Genomic DNA, 20,992 nt, shown 5'->3' with positions numbered 1-20,992 from the left:
AAGACAACCAAAACCCCATGGATAACCTCTGACTGCATAGGCCTCATGAAACAAAGACACACAGCATGGAATAAATGGAAAAATAATAAAACCCAACAAAATCTCCAAACCTTTAAAATGCTACATAACAGAGTGCATAAACGTGTCAAAAAATGTAAAAACAATTCTGCTGTTCTAACTTTCAGCTGCAATACAAATATAACCCCCAAAAATTCTGGCACTTCATATCTACCCTACTCAACCCAGGAACAAGCAAGGATCACTCCCCATCTCCCAATACCCATCCATCTCAAATAGCAGAGGAATTTAACAACTACTTTATAAAATCCATAGCCAATCTACTCACTACCAAAACTAACTTAGGACACCCCCCCATCTAAACTTAAACACTAGCTACAATAACTCTACACCACCCAAACAGACCAAGCCCACAGCTACACAAATAACCAACCAAGTAGCCCCATTACCCCTTTCTCCTTCCAACATATACTCACCCCAAAAATAAAAAAGCTACTGCTCAAGATCAGCAGACAGCCTCCCACCCCAACATCTAAAACTCGCTGCAGACTCAGTTACATAACCCATCGGCATCCTTATAAACAGATCACTCTCAGAAGCCTTAGGTCCCTTACAATATGGAAACAGTTGCACATAATACCAATATTATAAAGGAGGACTTTCCACAAAAATATCCAATTTTCGCTCAATATCCATACTATCCATTCTATCTAAAGTAATGGAAAGATGTATCCATCAACAGTTAGTGAAGTACCTACTACAAAACAACCTGCTCACTCCAGCGCAGAATAGCTTCCAGCCAGAGCTTAGCACATCCACTGCACTTTTATCCTTTACAGACACTATTAACAGGGCCAGAGATAAAAGATACCTCATATCCACAGTATTCCTAGACCTCTCAAAGGTTTTTGACATGTTTTCACACCCATTACTTCTAGAAACACTATCCAACCTAGGATGCTCCACTACCACACTTCAGTGGTTTTAGAGCTACCTATATGACTGAAACCAAGCAGTAAAATGGTGTAACCAACTCTCCCCCTTCCTACTTAACCATACAGGAGTTTCCCAAGGCTCCATCCTAGGTCCCCTACTGTTTAACATATTCACCAATAATTTACACACTACCTCCTCCCCAGGAACAATAATCCAATGTGCAAATGAGTCAACCTTAATCTGTTCATCTTGTACTCTCCCTGAACTACAGTGGCGGCTGGTGACGTCAAATCAAAGGGGGGCTGCAGGAGACAGCTGAATGGGTGGGGCCAATGGGAAGGGGTGTGACCAACTAGAAAGGGGAGGGGCAATGCTCAAAACCACAAAAACTGGAAATGTAAATATACTGCCCTGGGTGCCAAACCATCATTATGAGAGTCCAATCAAGACAAAATGAAGTGTAGAAGAAAAAAAATTTTCAATGCATTGACTGGTGAGGCATGAAAAAATAAATTACTTTTTAAATACATTACTGGAATGCCAGTCAAAATCAAGTATAAGAAAAACAAGCAGCACTCATCTCAAACCACTTCTCCTTGCACTGCAGTTCTAATTATGATTTATATTCAGCTTTATAAAAAGTACCAAGTAACATGCTGAAAGTAGCAATGATACCCCCCACTTGTAAAAATGTTTCTTATCCAAAAAAGACCTGCTGCCTGACAACTATCTACTTGTTTCATTGGGAAAACATGATCAAAGTAAAAAATGAACAGCAAACAAGAAACAAGCTCAAGATAAATTGCTTAAAGGATTACTGCACAGGTTATGGACCACACATGATAGACTGGCATTCTGTTTAGTTTATGGGTAAAGCCTGCAAAGATGACTGCAAGGCTCCAACAAAGGTAATGAGCTTCTTAAAATACTGTAATCCTGTCCTTTATTACAAATACTGTCATATGCATTTCAATACCCAAGGCTTATACGTTATCTAGTTATGCAAGTATTCTCTGCATGGCAACAACAAAAAGGCTTTCAATGTTGGTAATTATTTAACAGTAAGCTTACTTGCATCTTACAGTCTCAGACAAGCTTACCTGATGGTCATGAAATCATTGCTACTTAAACACAGAGCAACAGGCACTTTCTGAATAATAAGAAGCATAATCAACCATATAAAGATATGACAGAATACCAGAACATTCTGCAAAATCAAGCAAGACAGATGAAAAGCCAATGTAGTATTTGTGTCTACCTTGGATGGGAGGGGGGATACTCTGCACACTTACACTGTTCCTTGCCTTGCTTGGACACATCCAGAGTCACTTACATGGGGGAGTGGGGTGCAACAAGTATGTCACAACTTTAAATGTCTCTGGCTGACTGCAAAGGCTCTGAAATATTTGTCATACCTCTCAACCTCAGAGCAAGAAATCTGGACAAAGTCAGGCCCAAAATTAAGGACAATATTTAAATATTGTTCTTATAAACTTTCTAATAGAATAGTAGGTCTTGCATTAGTATGAATTTTCTGAAGGGTATGAAATCTGAAACTGAAATGCCTGTCATTATTTTTTAACTTCAACCTTTATTGATTTGCCACTAATTTGCCAGAAAAGCAATGGACCAAAAACGTGATGCAAAAATATAAAAATAGCCACACAATACAGCTGGGAACCTGTCAAAGAAGGGACACTTTTTAATATTAGCACTGTTAGCTTGAGCAGCTGACAAAATAAACAAATCTACATGCATTTCTGAAATAAAGGTAATCTATAACTCTGATTATTACAGTTATTTATTAATTGTAAACCCTCCATGTTTTCTTCCAAAACTGACATTTTGCAGAGGGATTAGAGGGAGAGCAACATTTTGAGCCAAAATCAGGGGCAGTTGAGAGCTTTGGATATGCCCAATTCTATAAAGCAATCTGCACGTATGTCTCAACCTGTTAACGCAGGAAATCTGGACAAGGCCAAATATATTGGGGGAACATACAAACAGTACTAAAAATTGCTCTTGTATAAACTTAGTTGATAGAACAGGTCCTGCATGCATTTTTCTGAAGGTTATGAAGTCTGAAACTCAATGTCTGTCATTATTTAGTAACTTAATTCCTAAATGATTTGCCAGAAAACCACAAATTTTATGGGGAACAAACCAAAAAGAAGAAGCAAAAATCTATTCATTCTTTGACAATCTGGACAGCTGAGAGGTATAGTTCAACTGAACCGGGACTGTCTGAGTTTGCCATCCTTCCCCCTCACAAAATCATGGTCGAATGGAGCCACCCCATGCAGCCATTCCAATGTCCCATTACTTGGCTATTTTGCCCCATTTACCATAAACACTGCAATGTGCATACTGCTTTACTTCTACAATGATTTGGATTTCACTTGAAAGTTTTATTTTGTATTTTACAGCACAAACATTAAAACATCTGCTAAACAAAGCAATGCAGTCTCACAATGAAAATAGACTTAGCATTAAAACTCTGCCCTTGAAACACATTCATTGAAACAGCAGTGAAATCCACATTCAAAGAAAATACATTTGGGTAGCATAAAGATTAACTTTGGGCTGTTTTCAAATGATAGGCCCCTTGCACACAAAACATACATGTGTTGTGTGATACACCTTCCTGATTGTATTAAATTATATTCCTTGTAAAATACAGTACAGTTGTTAGAGGCTGTTTTAAATTAGTTTTGAACATTTTTTCCAGTAAACAATGAAACAAAATGCATGCACCAATAATGACAAAACTGCCCAAATGATAACATTTCCATCATAAAAAAAGTCCTCATACATATACAATCCACCAGTATCAGTAAATATGCACAATCTCTGCAGAAGTAAGTCATCTAAATAATTCCATATTAATGAGATCTGTAACTAATGAAGAGGTTGCTGCTAGCAAACAACTTTCTATTTCATTGTTGCATCTACAAATAAAGTGATTGTTGCCCCTGAGGAATAAATTGCCTATGTTACATTTAAAAAAAGCTAGTAATATTGCAATAGGAAATGGATGGCAAACTGATAACAGGTTCATCGTTAGTTTCTTCACCAAAGAGAACATTCTTAGTACGGCAGCATCCACCCCTTGTGGGAGTAGAACCCACAGCCTTCTGCATCAAAAGTAAGTACGCAACCTGTTGTGATATTAACAATGCAAGCAAACTCAGCATAAGCAGCACTAAACTTCTCTTCCCCTGCAGCTCTCAGCTCCTTGTAAAATCTACTCAATATTCAACTGTATCTCAACTTTGCAGCACAAGAAATCTGGAAAAAGCCAAACTTTATTGGGGGGGGGACAAAAGCCCCAAAACCAGGGACACATTAAACATTGCTTGTATAATCTTGGAAAGTTGCTAGAATAAAATGCTGTGTTACTACCATACATTTTACTGCCCAGCATTGAACCCAGGTCCCTGTACATAACAGTCAAAGCAACATACACTAGGCCAAATCAGCTGCTTTGCAAAAGAGAGGAAGACTGAAACTTAAATGGCTATCATTTAGTGAATTTGGTTCTCACCATAGCTGTCAACCTCTTAGCACAAAACACCTGGGGAATACAGCCCTCAAACATATTCAATGAATTCAGTTCTTGCCATAGCTGTCAACCTTAGCACAAAAAACCTGGATGAAGCTAATAATGGGGGAATACAGTCCCAAAAATAGGGACAAATTTCAAATATTCATCTTATAAACTTAGAAAATTGCTAGAATAAAAGGTTTTCTATTACTATGTACTTTCTGAAGAATATGAAGTCTGAAATTCAAATGCCTGTCAATTTTATTTATTTAACATTTGTTAACCAGGAAAGTCTGACTTGGAACAAAAATAAATTTTCAGCAGAGGCTCAGGAAGAAATAATGCAGACACGTCTTTGTAACATGGGAGGAAATGAGACCAAACCCACACAAACATAGGAAGGACATGCAGACTCCACACAGAAGGCACCCCAGCCAAGAATCAAACCTGAGAACCTGTAGCTGTGGAGGGAACAATACTACCACTGCAACATCAAATATCTCAGAACTAAGTATTCAGAAACCATATCTTTTATGAGGAACAGAACAGAACAAAATATTAGGCAAACAAATGCAAATAAATACAACACAGAACAACAGTATCATATGCAGACTGACAGCACAACAGAATGGCTTATGGCAGTAAGGTACATATTGCAGCCTGGGATTTGATTCCCTTTGCCTTCAGACTTCTACTACTGTATATGCTTAACCAATCCAAAGTGTATGGGCCACTGCTTCAAAATAGAAAAGTGCGTGTAATGACTACTACCTGGTTAATAAAGACTAGCTATAGTAAAATAAAATAATACAACATAACCATCTTAGCTTGCCTTTAAGATGCCAGGAAGTGCTGTAGCACACACACAAAAGACATATGTCAATGGCTTACTCATTCTTTAATACTACAGTAAGTTACTGTTGTCTGAGCTAAAAGAATAATGAGCCCTTTCAAATGCAAACAGGAAAGCCAGTCATAAATATGATAAAAACACTTATATTTATCTTCACCTTCACTGCAAGGCATCCTGGGAATTTTCTAGATTTGACTTCCCATGAAAAGCAGAAAAGCAGCAACCATAAAACAAATGGCACAAGCAATACAGAAAGGCATCCTCTTAAAAAAAGATGTAATTTAAGAAACACAGAGATGCCCCATAAAGACACTATTACATTATACTGTAAAATAAAATCCTTAGAGGCTGGAGATATGATCTGTATTACCAATAAGCAAGATGAGGCACAAAGCATAGTACAGACACATGCAAACTACCTGAAATATACAACTTGTAACATCAGAGCACCAGATTTCACAAAAATAAACAAGTTTAGCAACATAAACAGATGTAAAAAATACCAATCAGCAAAATCATGTAAGATGCAACAGGAACCTAACACAAGTCCACCAGTTAAGTAAGCCATTGTGCCATTTGGATCTTAACACACAGCTTTAGAGCTATGAGTGTGGTATAAAAACAGCTACAGCTATAACTTCAAAAAAACCTTCAATAAATGTCACAGATCTATCATTTTCATCCACATGTTAAAAAATGTGATATACAGATAAATCATGGAAGTCCCCTATACATACTATGCTGACCCATGAAGCAACTGTGCAAGTTGCAGTGAGTAAAGTTTAACAGGAATATGAATAATAAGAGCACCACTGCAACAATACCACTTAATAAAACAACCAAACTAATCTAAAATGTAGGGATGTAAAATATCTGGTGAAATATATGCTGCGTGCACTTTTGGTAACTTTATAACCTTCAAGATTAGAAAGAGAAACTTTTGACAGTACGCTACATTACTCATCCTCCCTACTTTGTAAGCAAGAGCTAATACAACATACTCAGCCACTATGAGTACTAGGAAAAGGACTATTAATTCATTCTGGTCATTATTTGCTCAACTCAACCAGTGAAACAAGGCTAGTCTTTCTACGGAATGTTTTGGTTGATGGAGAAGTCTCATATCATGTAGGACAAGCCAAGTTGCCATGACGATCATAAGACCTCTTCTAATATGTTTCAGCAATAGCTTGGTGATTCTGTTACACTGGAAACAGCATCACAAAGAGCTACAGATGTGAATGTTTTCTTAAATTCTACTTTAGGCAAAAACACTTGTCTCACAGGCCTTGTTGCATAGCAAATGAAAAAAAAAAGTACAGAAACGGGAAAGATTCAAAGACAGGTGGTCTTCAATAACTGACAATTTCTGCTACACTGTATTCTTTGTTTCCCATATATATCCTTTTACACACAGATATGGACGGACACATACACACACACACACACACACACACACACACACACACACACACACACACACACACACACACACACACACACACACACCCTCTTGTACCTGTATCAAAGTCGGTCCATGAAACCAGCAAGCAAAGTTGTCCAAAACACAGCGACAGCAAAATCCCTGCAATGAATACATAACCCTTGTACCAACGAATAAGTCCAAAACACAGTGAGAGAGTCCCTGGAGCAACAACGAATACATAATCCAACTGCAATAAATCCCGTGAGAGCAGAGCACCAGTCCTTTGCGCCGCGAGAGTACCAGCCTGTGGACATTGCAGTCCGATCCCATTCCAGTCTATGCAGTTAGAACTGCATAGACTTCTGGGATATTTTGGAGGTACTTCCTGTCTTGTCAATCCAGACTGCTGGTGAGACAGTCAGGAGTCTGTGCGCATGCTCCGGACTGGTTCACCAGCAGTCTGGCTATTGGAAACGTGTGTGTGCGCATGTGCAATGTTCCAGGAGTTCGCAATTTTTTTTTTTAGTTAGCTTAATTTATTTTTTAGTTAGTTTAATTTATTGTTTAGTTATTTTTTGTTTTTACAGCTGGGAGGGCTGCAGTCCCATAGTCCAATAGCATGAGCCGCCCCAAAACAAACCCCAACAATCTTTCACAGCAATTGAATCCTAGCTCACAAAGGCACAATTTTTTTCTAAATCCAAAAGAAAAACAACTCTTAGTCTTTTTCTTAATCCAAAAAAACCCAAAACAAACTCTTAGCCTTTCAACCCAAAAATACCACCATCAGCCCTGCCCAATTTAACATCCTTGCAGCTGACAAAACTATCATAGAAAATGTACAAGAAACAAAACTGTTAGATGTTATTATCGATAGCAAACTGAACTTTGACCTTCATATCCAACAAAACATAAAGAAGACCAATAAAAAATCTAGGACTACTTTATAGAAACAAACAATTACTTACCAATTTAACCAAGACAACCATGGCAAAAACCTTTCTCATCTCATCCCTATTCTACGGTTCTTATATACTAACTAATCTACAAAACTCTTCCAAAGCTAAAATAGAACAATATTATAATAAAGTATCAAAGTTTGCAGCAAACTCCAAGTACTGCACACATAGCTGTAAATCACTACAAGAACTAAAATGGCTACAACTATCAAACCAGCTAACATATACACACTTAACTACAATGCATAAACTAATCTATAAACCCACTGCCTGTCCTGCCCTAGCAAACCTAATCAAACAATACAAACCTAGCAGACCTGCCAGATCCAATGACAAAAACCTACTCAAAATCTACAAACCTTCCAAAAACTCTGGAAAATCTCTATACTCGTTCTCTGCCTCAAAATTATGGAACTCCCTCCCACCAAACATTAGCCTAACCCCTATCCTATCTCTCTTTAAAGCTTCCTTAAAAGAACACTTAAACAAATCATGGCTATGCATATGGGCTAAACCCCCTCTACTCCTCTATATTACCTCCTCATAATACACTAACTTCCCTCCTCTAAAACTAATCTACTAATAACAACAGTAACAGTTTGGAAGCCAAGCCATCTTCTAACAACTTAGTACCTTCTCATGCCTGCAATTCTACCTACACTGACCAAGGTCTAAGCAGTCATATAGACTGACTCCAATCTGTTTCATAATAAGCAAGTACAGTGTAAGTAAATACTCTTACCTCTATGAAGCCAGTCTCCTAATTGTGAATGTATGTAAACTCTAAATGTTTAGTATGACATGTTTATGTATGTCAACTCTAAATTTTTATAAATGTTTAGTATGACATATTTTAGTATTATTTAAGTAATTGTAAGTGCTTGTTCACTAATTTCCAATTGTGTAGTTTCATATAGGTAATCCAATTGTATAATTGTATAACCAAGCCATAAATGTGGAGCTTTTCTCCCTGGGTCTCCTATGAAAATGGGTTATGCAACTCAGACGGACTATCCTGGTAAACAAATGTCAAATAAATAAATAAATGAAATAACAATATGGAAATCTTATAAGAAAACAAATATGAGTAAACTGGAAAGAGTACTGCAGAAAAATACAAAGGGCATTTCTGGATGTGAAACTTTAAGTTACTAGTAAAGACTAAACTATCTGAACTTGTACAGTGTCTCAAAAAAAAAAAATAAATAAATAAGCCAATTGCTATTATTAATGTCACTCCACAACTCTTCCATTGAGAATCAAAAAAAAAAAAAAAAAACAGGCATTTCTTCTAATGGCTCCAACCAGATGTCCAGAAGCATGAGCTGAGCATGACACCCTCCTCCTGCTCTAGCCATTCAGGTCCCATTTCTGTGCCCTGTCCCAACCCTCATTCAACATATTTTATTTAAAAAAAAATTATTTTAAACTTTAGCAAACTATTTGATACAAATGTAGCAAACAGTGCTTACCACAGAGGACTACTCTACACGTTTTAGTTTTAAAAAAGTTTAGACCACAGACTGAACATTACAGCACTCAGGTTTAACTGCAAATGCAATACCGGCTTTTAAAAGCCAGTATTGCATTAAAGAGGGATCAGGATCAGCTGAATGTGCCCTCCTAACACTGCACCCAGGACAGTTGCCCTCTCTCCCCACCCTAGCTACACTTCTTCTTCTTCTGGCTTTTCACGGTTAGGGGTTGCCACAGTGAATCACTTGTCCGCTCTTGATTGGCAATGGAGTTTTATGGTTGTCGAATTGCCAGCCCAGTGCCCAACCTTCTACAGAAGGCACATACACACACACTCACGCCTAGGGCCAATTTAGAGTGTCCAATCCACCTACAGCATATCTTTGGGATGTGGGAGGAAACCGGAGGACCTGGAGGAAACCCACTTGACCAGAGGGAGGCATGCAGACTTCGCACAGAAGGCACCCCAGCTGAGAATAGAACCAGTGAACCTCTTGCTTTAAGGCAGAAACACTAACTGCTGCACCACCGCGGCCACCCCACCACCCTAGCTACACTACTACTACCTTATTCAGGTATATAGGGCATTTAGAGGCAACTACCTCTTGGAATGTTTGGGGTTGACAAAAATTAGTAGAGAATCATCAAAGAATTTATGTAGAAGATTCTATAGGAATGAGAAGTATACTAATTGGCTCTCTGAGACTGAAGCTGATGCATGAAACAGACAACAAAATTGCATTTAAGTAAGCCGTAGTTTAAATATTTTTAAGAACAACCTGAACACTTATTATCAGAATAATTATTTTGGGTATATTGACAGGCTAGAAGAATATTATTGCCTGTGCATGAAATATTTGTATGTATGTATATACTCTTAAGGACGTGTTGTTCTGATAATTCCTAGTGGTAGTCATTTTTCCAAAGGACACAGTAATGCATGTTTTGGCACTTAGTTTTAGTCCATGACTATGGCACCAGTTATTTGTTTGGGAGAAGCCCTCCTGTAGGATAGCTGGGTCCTTAGGGGAGTTAATGACTGCTGCCACCTTGTAGTCATATGCAAACATGGTAAACTATAGGCCTTTGATATTTGCTTTGACTTCCGAAAAGTAGATGCCAAATAATATTGGCCCCAGAAAAGAGTGCTGTGGAAACCCACTCGTGACAAATCTTTTTGTTGTGGTGGCAAAACCTATTCACTGTGAGCCAGTTTCCAATCCTTTGTGTAACATAGGGGTTTTTTCCTAGTTTTGCAAGCTCATCCACAGATCCCAAGTGGAGTGTAGTGCTTAAGGCCTTGGTCAGGTCAAGGTAGGCAGTGTATATTGTCTTCCCTTCATCTATTGCTTTAGTGAATTTTTCAAAAAAAATCCATTAGGTTGAGCAGGCATGCCTATCCATGACCAAACCAAGCTGTGATGGGTCTAGTGTTTGGAGATTTCCTTTGTCTTTATTAATTAGTTCCAAAGTCTTTCCATGGCTTTACATATAAGGCTGATCAGTTATTGGATAGTAATTGTCCGGGTCAGTGGATGGCCCTCCCTTAAGCAGAGATATGACTGTTGCAGTCTTCCATTCACTTCTTATGAAGCCAGTTTGCAGGTTGAGGGTAAAAATGTTGTTAGAGGCATAGAATCATTTTATTTCATGCTATTTATGATGTATCCTGGAATACTGCAAGGGTCCATAGAAGCTGTATTTTTGGCCTTTGAGAGCACTTCAAGGACTTGGTACTGTGTAATAGCTGGGGTTGTATGATTTCCTGATATTTCTTGTGAGGGGTGGGGGGGGGTCTGAAGTTTGAGCTGAATTTATCAGCTAGTAGGTTTGCTATATCCTCAGCCTCCATATATATGGTGCCACTTCTAATTAGCTCAGCACACTTTTGTGCATTACCCCTGAGATTGTGGATTTAGCTAAAGAAAGCATTGTGGTTATTCTTGGCCTGAGTGGCTATTTTTTTCTAAAATTTGGCCTTGGTGGTTTTTATTCTGTTCCTAAATTGTCTGTTTAATTTGATGATTAGATTCTTATTTTACTGGGTGTTCCCCTTTTTATTTTTGGCTATTATGTTTTTCCTTTTGTTATAAACCTTAACTGTGATCCCACCAGGGAGGTTTGTTTTAAGGGTTTGCTTTATACTTGATTCTTTGGGCATGTCTGATTCTGTATAATTTTGTTCATGCTGGCAAAAGTTGGCAGTGTGTATTTCCACATAAACAGTAGAGCTTTCCAGGTTTGGGGAGATTTCAATCTAGTCAGGAAGTCAGCCAAAAGTAGAAACATTTTTCCTTGGTGAAGTTTTTAAAGGTACCAGGGTCCAGGTGGGACTCTAGTTTTATTTTTATTATGAGGAAGATTATGGTCAGATCTGAAAAGTGAGGATGTTATACTGGGGGCTGGAGCATAATTCACCAATATTTCTGAGGACAAGGTCAATGTTGTTTCTCCTGGTGGGTACTTTAACAAGTTGCTCCAGGGTATTTGTATTGACACAGTCCAGGGATCTCTGTACTTGCATACTAGTGATGATATATGTTTCCCCGTCTATGGATTGAAAGTTGAAGTTGCCAAGGAATATAGTGTTTGGATCAATGCTAAGGGAATCTAATTTATTTAGGTAGGCACTATGACATTTGTTGGTTATACAGGATGTTCTGTAGCTCCCCAGGATATGGTAAGGAACTTTTTTGATAGTAAGTTGGACATGAAAGATCTCAAGTGCATTATGCTGCTTTATCAACCTTGATGTGAGCCATTTCTGGATGAGGATTGAGACATCTCCCCCTTTCTTCCCTTCCTGTGTAGTGCCTGGTGTAAACTTAATGGAAGGAGTTGTAGCCCTAAACCACTGGAGTGCTCTCCATCAATTTGAACCATGGCTCAGTCAGACAAACTAGGGGAGTAAATGAATTAAAAAAGCCAGACACTAGAGTCAATGGAACTCTGTAACACAGGTCTTTCTACAAATCACAATGCTCTCAGTACTGTGAGTCTAAAGTACAAGCCTGTGGTCCTACATGGGCTAGAATCTCAAGCATCCTATTTTTGTGAGGGCAGGAAAACTAGTAACGACAAGTCTGTGGCCATAGCTACTGTAGAAATTTCTGTGGGGGCAGAGAAACCAGCAGCAACTGAATCAAAAAGAAAGCAAGAAAGGCAAAAACAATGTAATGAACAGAACAGAAATAGGGAGAGCAGCAACAACTGTTTTAAAATAGTAAGTGGAGTCTATCTAGGTAGTAGCAAGCAGAAAACTTGATAGTGGATAAAAAGTGGCTGTAATATTGCACAGGTCATGTATTAAGACACAAGACTCCCACCATTGTGAATCAAACTTACAAGACTATGGCACCAAACCAGACAAGATGTGCAAGTACAGTTACTATTAGCAATAAATAAGTAAAAAAGTAGAAAATATTAAATAATTGCTTATGAAAGCTGTTTGGAACACAAATCTTGCAGAAAAACACAATACTTCCACTACTGCAAATCAAACTACAAGACTATGACACCAGACCAGGCTGAAAACACAGCTAAACAACTTTTGTTAAAAAAAAAAAAAACAGAGCAAAACTGCACAAATGCAGAAATAAATGTATAGATTTATATGTGACTTTAAGTACAACACAAATAAGCAATCCAAAGTTGAAACAGATAATTTTTCTTCCCTTTTGGTAAGAAAATGCTGCTTTGAATGCCAGGAGTGCATCACTATCAAAACAGCTCTTTTCTCAATATTTCCTGGCTTCCAAACTGTCCAGGGATGTGATTCAAAGACCCTGGGCAAGCACAGCTCAGAGCAAATTGTAAGACATGAGCTTGGAGAGTAAACCAATTATAAAAGCCAGAAACTAAGGCCAATGAGATTCTGTAATATACGTTTGCAGAAAATCACAGTGCTCTCTGTGAGTCTAAGCTACAAGGCTGTGGTCCTAGCTAAGCTAGAATTTTGAGCAATGGTTTGAGTTCCTGTTGTTATAGAATTCACCCTGTTTTTCAAAACAGACTTGGGCTTGTTTCGGTTATGTAGCTGCTGGCATGCTTAGAAAATACAACCTCCAGTTGTAAAAATAAATAAAACACCTACCTGAAATTCTCAACATTGCTTAAGACAAAAGCAGCCATCAGAAAAGAGAGGACAAATAAAAAAAATGGAAATCATAGCATATACTGCACTTCATTTCCATAATACACCAGCATAAGCATATAGAGCCTAAGTGAACATTCCTTTCTTAATGAAAAAAACAAACAAACGGATACACAATGTAGTAGCCATACAACATACTGATTTAAAAAGAAAAATATTTCTGTTGGATGCACCCTGCTTCACTCTTGTGAACAAAGCATACCGTTTGTGCTCAGACTTATTAGTACCAGTTGTGAGTGGTACTTGCTACATTATTATGTTTAATCTGCCTAGGCAGTGTCAGAACAAAAATTATCTGGTGTTTGAAATTATTTCAATAGAATATTTTATGCTACCCTCAGATAATCTTTATGTATCATCTAGGTATTTAAAATCACATTCATGAAGTAGACAACAAACAACTGAATTTTAATTTGACAAGCTTTTTCCTTTGAATAATTTTACATCAGTGAAGGTTACAACTAAGTCCATCTGGGCAGTGCTGATAGTCACTGAATCTGTATTTGCTAAAATGTTCTTTATCAAGTCAGATTTTCTAAAATTAATTTTTTGGCAAATCCAGCAACACGTGGATGAGATGTTAAAATGAGGGGTTGGTTGCAGTTCATGTGGATGTAAAAGATTCCATAACACATCAAACAAAGAATAGGAGAACTGGCACTTATTGAAGAAGAGCAGAATTTCCACAATTTCCTTGTCAAATATTCTCTGGTCAATATGAATACCCCCTTAGGTATTGGGGCTAATTCAGTCTCCAAAACAAACATACATACATACATACATACATAAATAAATAAATAAAACTCTTGCAGCAGTCAACGCAACTATAAAACGTTTCAAAAGTAGCAAGCACTAAAAAGTACATCTATTTTTCAGATTAATATGTTACTTGCTTAGTCTAACTCTCCAAATGTTCAATTTCAATAGTTTCAAAAGGTAGCACAATGGCCTAGAAGGCTGTGAGGTCTTTCCCCATACCAGGCACTTATATTAATTTTACGTCTGGCAGATGGTTAAGGCTGTGAGCTGTAGTTCCTATGGTACAAGGTTTGATTTCCTCAGCCTTGTTTGCCTACTGAATGACTTTGAGCAAGTCACTTAACCAGACAGTGTTTGTGGGCAACTTGGAATTTACTCTAGCCTCCTCAATGGTCCCCTGGACTGCAAACCTAGCAAATGCCTATATATTTATGATAATATTTCTGAAATAAGGTCAGTCTCTTTAGTTCTCTGACACCATTTTAGGACAGGATAAAATAAACCAGAAAATAAGAGCATTTAAAATATTTACATTTTTAGATTGCTTCTGTGAGAGATCAGGCTAAATGCAAAAGAAAATAAGAATGTATTTGTTTGATTGCAAATCAAGATCAGGTGTAAAAAGTATAATGTCCAGAACTGTGAGCACATCTCTGAAATGTGTTTGAAAAGTCTGTGTGTGTGGTGAGCAAATAGAAAGTTAACAATAGTAATTTTAGTTGCTATCCCAAGATACAGTTTTTAAGTGAAGGCCCAAATTGAAGGCTTAATGTAATTTCTACACTTTGAAATGGCTCAGAATAACAAAAGTCAGAGATGTTATGATTTATATTATGTTGGTAGGCAGAACCATCATATTTTTGCTATATTATATTTTACTTTTTTTTTTTTCATTTTTATAAATCAACAGATTATCTGACAGACTGAAGTTCCATCATTTAGTTTTCCAAATGATTTGATGGATATTAGAGAATAACAATAGTCTACCTTTACAATACTTAGCACAGTAACAGTAATCAAACTTTTATTGTTAGCATTACAAAACCTAAAACTACTCGAGTTTGAAATGCATTGTATGAGATGACTACATTGGTTTTGAAAAAGTAGTGCTGACTCTAGTTTGTAGATTGGATACATTTTGGACAAAAAGACCTAGTAATAGTAAAATACAAACTCATAGCAAGAGAATCTCTGGTTCGATTCTCGGCTGGGGTGCATTCTGTGTGGAGTCTGCATGTCCTCCCTGTGGTCGCGTGGGTTTCCTCTGGGTGCTCTGGTTTCCACCCACATCCCAAAAACATGCTGCAGGTAGATTGGACACTCTAAATTGGCCCTAGATCCTAGGTGTGAGTGTGTACATGTGCGTGCCTTCAGTGGAAGGTTGGGTGCTGGGCTGGCAACTCGATACCATAAAACTCTACTGCAAATCATTCTGAGGACTGTTGCTCTGTTGTGGCGACCCCTAATGCAAAAAGCTGAAGGGAGAAGAAGACTAGTAAAATACAAACTCCCTAGTATCAAGTGTCATAATTTGATGTTTAGGCTGGCATTCTACAAACTTGATATTGTTACATATGATCTTATTTAAGAAAGCATCAACTTTAAATTGGCAAATTATGTCTGTGAAATTACATGCAACTCTAATTCACCTAATGACTGGCCAGTAGTTGATGTTTAACTGTTATATTAGATTAATGGCTACCCAACATGCAACAGGATTTGTTCCCATTACAATCCTGCCAACTCTCACATTTTGAATGTAGCCTACAAATGCTTTATTATCAGTTCCAGCATGTTTACTACAATCCTGGACATGGCTTGATTTGCATTTTGTACATATTTACCTAGAAGTATAAATGCTGAGGATGGATTCATTGACTAGGCTTACATGCATTTGGCCTAGGCCACCAGATTAGATGCAAAATCTGCTTAGAAAACAACTTCATTTTTTTCTCCTTTCACATATTTTGTGTCCTCCCACAGTCTTGACTATATCACATGTATTTTGAACCTACTGTTTCTTCAGGAGGTCAGTTCCACTCATTTACCACTTATTCAGTAAAGTGATACTTTTTTCTGTCTCTTCTCAGCCACCCACATTATACCATATATTTTTCCTAGATGCATGTTAAGGATCTCCTGCAGTAGTAGTAATTTCTAGTCGCCTGACTTCATGTAAAAACACTATGAATACCCAATGAGTTACATGATGGAAGCACATTATTTGATTTTTCAGGTTTTAATTGTATTACTATTCCAAGCAACAATTTAATGTTATGAACCAGATCTGCTCAGTGTATTAGACTGAAGTTTTGATCTTCCTGAAAGAGACATTATTGTATTATGTACCATCATGAGCACTAGGCCTTAGGACACTAGGCCTTAGGAATGCAAAAGATATGAGACAAGTATGTTGTGCCTTCATATCTTTACTCAGAGGTGCCAAGAGCCATCCTGTCACATGACTCAGATAATAACATACTTTCCTTCTTAAAGGGATACTACATCCCTTTTGTTGGAAAAGGACTGGCTTTTTAAATAGATGCTTTAGTCAGTATATGTTTTGTTGCTACTGTATGTAAATGAATTTTGAGACAATGCACAGAATAATTTGAAATCCCAAAGCAATTAGAATTTAACTAACATTAAAGATATCATGTACAGTTACTATGTCCGAGTGTTTTTTTTACCATATCTAGTGAAGTAGTTTTTAATAAGAGGAATATAATCACTACTGTTGGAAGATAACAGTTCCTTGACTAGATTGCTCAGAGATTCTGAAGTAGACTCATGAGTAAAGGCTAAAGTAGAACATAGATACAAAACTCTATTTTAGCTAAGAGCAAGTTGTCAGATATTCTGTGCTAGTATCTGAAAATTACAAAAAAGACATATTTGTCTGCCTCATAAACAAGAAATCTTGATGTGGCACTTTTACAAAATACCTATGATTTCTTTTGTTTAACTGCATATCTTCTCCTTGCACAATATAGGATCCTGGACTCACTCTGTTTCCAGTTTTGAGACAAACTTCTAGTGTACCCATCATAGTAGTCTTTTCACTTGAGCTTATATTTTCTCAGCAATTCTAAAGCTCACCTTTTGCTCTCTGGTACTACTAAAGTAAATTATGCCAGTAAATTTAGTCTTAACCTTTCTTCCAACAGTATTATGAAGGTGATAAACCAGATTACAATGGTATAGGCTGGTATCCTAACAATGCTAAGAAAATGCCAACTTGATGTGATGCATCCCATTTTTTCAGCATATTTTCACGTCCTCTCTCATACATCCCACTTATCCATTTGATTGAAAATATCTTGAATTCAAAGTGATGTGTCAAAAAGACTTCCAAGATGGTCAAATACTGAGTAGCATATTGATTAGAGCTCTCTCAGTGTGAAAGCTAAAATATGATAAAAAGCCAGTAAAAGTTATCAGCTTGGGTAAAATTTATTACTGGCTAGTAATTGCACAGCCTAAATACCATGGAAGAAGAAAATTGGAAAAGTTGGCAAACATTATCCAGAAAAGAAGACAAATCTCTAGCTGGAAAGAACCATGCAGCTGCTCAGTTCATGTTTCACCTTTAGTACAGGAGATATCTTCCAATAATTTAACGGAAGAAAATGAATCAGACTTGTGTAGATGGGTTTAAAATAAGTGTGACACTTGAGGAATATCTTAAGTCAAATGACAAAAAGCTGGAAAATAGAACCTTTAAATAGCTGTTTATAGGAGATGATAAAACTGTAGAAATCAGAGACTGAAATAGAGGAAAGACTGGCTGAATATGAATTTTCTCAAGAAGAGATATTTCAAAAAGCATAGTAGAGTAAGAAGACAGAGAATGCAGAAGAACCCTAAGATTTTTGATATACCATAGAAACTAGAAGGAATAGAATGTGTTAATTTTATGAAAGTACAATTAAGCAACTGGAATGGTGTTCTACAGCAGGATGCATTAATAGAAAAGGGCATAGTGTGTGCATACTCAAAACACAGCTATTTGAAAACAACCAAGACCTATATAAGCAAAGACACAAAAAAAGAGCTACTCCTGATAAAACTGTGGTAGAATGGAAAAGTATTGAACGTTGGGGAAATCAGATTGTTCATGGAAAATGATTTGTTGCACAAGAGACAGAAGAAAAGCACTTTATCTCAGTAATAAGGGGATGTTAACAGGCTGTTATGAGATTCAAGTTATGTCTAGATGTTTTCAATATATATATATATATATATATATATATATATATATATATATATATATATATATATATATATAGGTTTACTATCAAAATGCAGAGTACCTGTTAAACGGAAATGGGAATGTTGAACAACAGTTGGACAATTCCCATTTCATCTAACCTGCAGAAATGCGAGTGTTCAGATTCATGAATGCAACAGTGCATTTGCACACCTGTATGCGGTATTCTGAATACAGATAGTGGTACAGTGGGGATCAGGAAATAGCCATTTTCCCCACTGTAACATCTCGGAGTTGGAATATATTATTTGGAGCGGGTGTGGGGGTGCATGAGGCATAACTCCCCTTGCAAAAAGATGACATTTCATAGTGTGGACTAGGGACTTGCTTAACAGAATGTCAAAAGTGCGAATTCGATGATGTTGCTGTGTGCATTTCGACATTCTGACCTACTTGATATTTTCAAGTTTGCACATCAGATTCACAGATGTGGATGGATTTTGTTTTGAACTTCGAGTATATGATAGGTTCATAGGTTCATAGGTTGCTACTGGGCTATCTGCCCAAAGGCATATATTAGCCCAGCCACATTGTGCGGTATTCACCGCCCCTTTAGTAGTTCCCTAGACCCTTGTACTAGCAGCTAGTACCCTTGGCCCCTATCTAGTAGTGCTGTTGGTGTGATCCCCAGTGTGAACTTTCTGTTTCTGTTGATGATAGTAAATCATTTATATATATATATATATATATATATATATATATATATATATATATATTTATGATCAATGATGTTTTTGGATGCAGAGCAGTGTATGAAAGAAATGAAGTAAGCCAACACAGAACCTACAAGCTGAAGGAGACTCTGCTTCTTAATCTTCTGACAATAAGACAGCCCACACAGAGACTTTACCATTGAAACATAAGGAACATTTTTGAGCAACAAAAAGAGATTGAGCTGAATACAAAAATCAGGAGTACCTTGTACTCCAACTAGAGACCATTGTTGGAGATCAAGATGATCAGGAAGAAGAAAAACAACAAAGTGAAAATAGTGAATGAGTGGGAAAACTGTAAAGCATCAATCCCACTATTAGTAGTTTAAATATGTAAATTGGTTCTGCAAGAAGTCATGAATGGAAAAGGCTGGAAGTTTGCTGACTGTGTTAAACTAAACTGGTGGGAGAACTGTAAAACATAAACCCCTTTTAATGTTTAGAAGAACAATTGAATTGGATGAGGATGTAACCGCAGGTAGATCTGCTTTTGTTATTATTAGTTTTGTTTAAAAACGTGCTGATGTAAATTTCATATTATACTGTAAAGTAGTTTTGTATAACATAAATTCAGATGTAGTTTAAAGGAGAGGTAGAAGGAGTTTTATCAGTGACTGTTATATATTCTAGTGATATTAAAGCAAGCAAGTATATTTTTCTTATTTTCAATGTATATAGATTTTACACTGTAACAAGTTAAGAAAACCTGGAAAATGCAAGATAAAGTTAATATGTTGTTATGATCTTTGACTGCTTTGGGGATGTAAATGTATACTGATCACATTATATATAGAATTAAAAGATGATTTCCCCTGTTTTATTGTGGTGGCTGTCTGGATGAATAATTTAGCTGAAGATGTAGACAACTTTCTAAGCAAAAAAAAAAAAAAACAATCAAAAACAAAAGAAATGATCCATCCATCCAGCTATCCTCAGCCCCTTTTCCCATTTTTGCACATGAGGTCAAGTGTCATAAGAAGATTAAAAAATAGTAGTTCTTTCTAGTAAACAGTAACTACTTGTTTTTCTCACTTAGCAGCTGTTTTTAGCTGAAGACAAACAGTCTGCAGGGACAGAGAATTAATCAAGACAGGGATGAACACTGTGTTTTAAGTGAAATGTGCATGATTCAATGCAATTAACTTTTAAATGGATATTGGCAAGTACATCACTGAAATAATAATAATAATAATAATAATGATAATAAATGAAGTTTGAAACTGTGGGAAGTGAATAGTTATACCAATAGTTACCTCCTCAGCAACCTTAATACTTTAATTCATTAACATCTACATGGTGTGGAATGTTACACCTCTAGCAGCCTACATACATCTTGTATTCCAAAACATTTTCTGAAAAATAAATTTAAAAGCATAATGAAAATATTTAGTGAACAATAAAAGCTATTAAAACTGTATAAAGAGCTATGTTATCATTAAGAAATATTCTTTACAGTGATAGTCGTCAGTGTATTCATTGTCTTTTGCTTAAATCCTATAACATATTATGCACACAAACTCCAAATTATATTTTTTGAAATGTTCACAAATTTTCATATCTTGAAAATTATACAACCTAGACATATATTATTAGTACATTTTTTACCCAGACATAAGCTTTAACATGACAAGAAATTTATCTGTAAGTGTATAATTATTGAGATATATACAGAAATATGAAAACATGATTGTGTAATTGGCAATACAAATAATACTGGATATGTTTTAAGATGTGCAACTTACAGTGCAAATATTAAACACAGTTTTCTTCAATATCTAAGGTTTCACCTAATGTCATTCAACAGTTTGTAAGTCACTGGTTTTGAAGTATTAAATACATACAGAAATATTGTTTATTTTCATAATTACTAACAAACAATAGCAAT

At 36.6% G+C, this 20,992-nt stretch overlaps 1 protein-coding gene across 1 annotated transcript in view; it reads left to right on the top strand.

The window, feature by feature from the left end:
• Positions 1-20,992, top strand: part of LDLRAD1 (low density lipoprotein receptor class A domain containing 1) — a 275,292-nt gene that overhangs the window by 26,590 nt on the left and 227,710 nt on the right. The window lies entirely within an intron of this gene.

Source organism: Protopterus annectens, chromosome 10.part0 (genome assembly GCF_019279795.1).
Source record: "Protopterus annectens isolate FY-2018-M chromosome 10.part0, PAN1.0, whole genome shotgun sequence".
NCBI lineage: Eukaryota > Metazoa > Chordata > Ceratodontiformes > Protopteridae > Protopterus > Protopterus annectens.
Note: the sequence above shows the minus strand (reverse complement) of the source record. Positions and strands in the feature narration are given on the sequence as shown.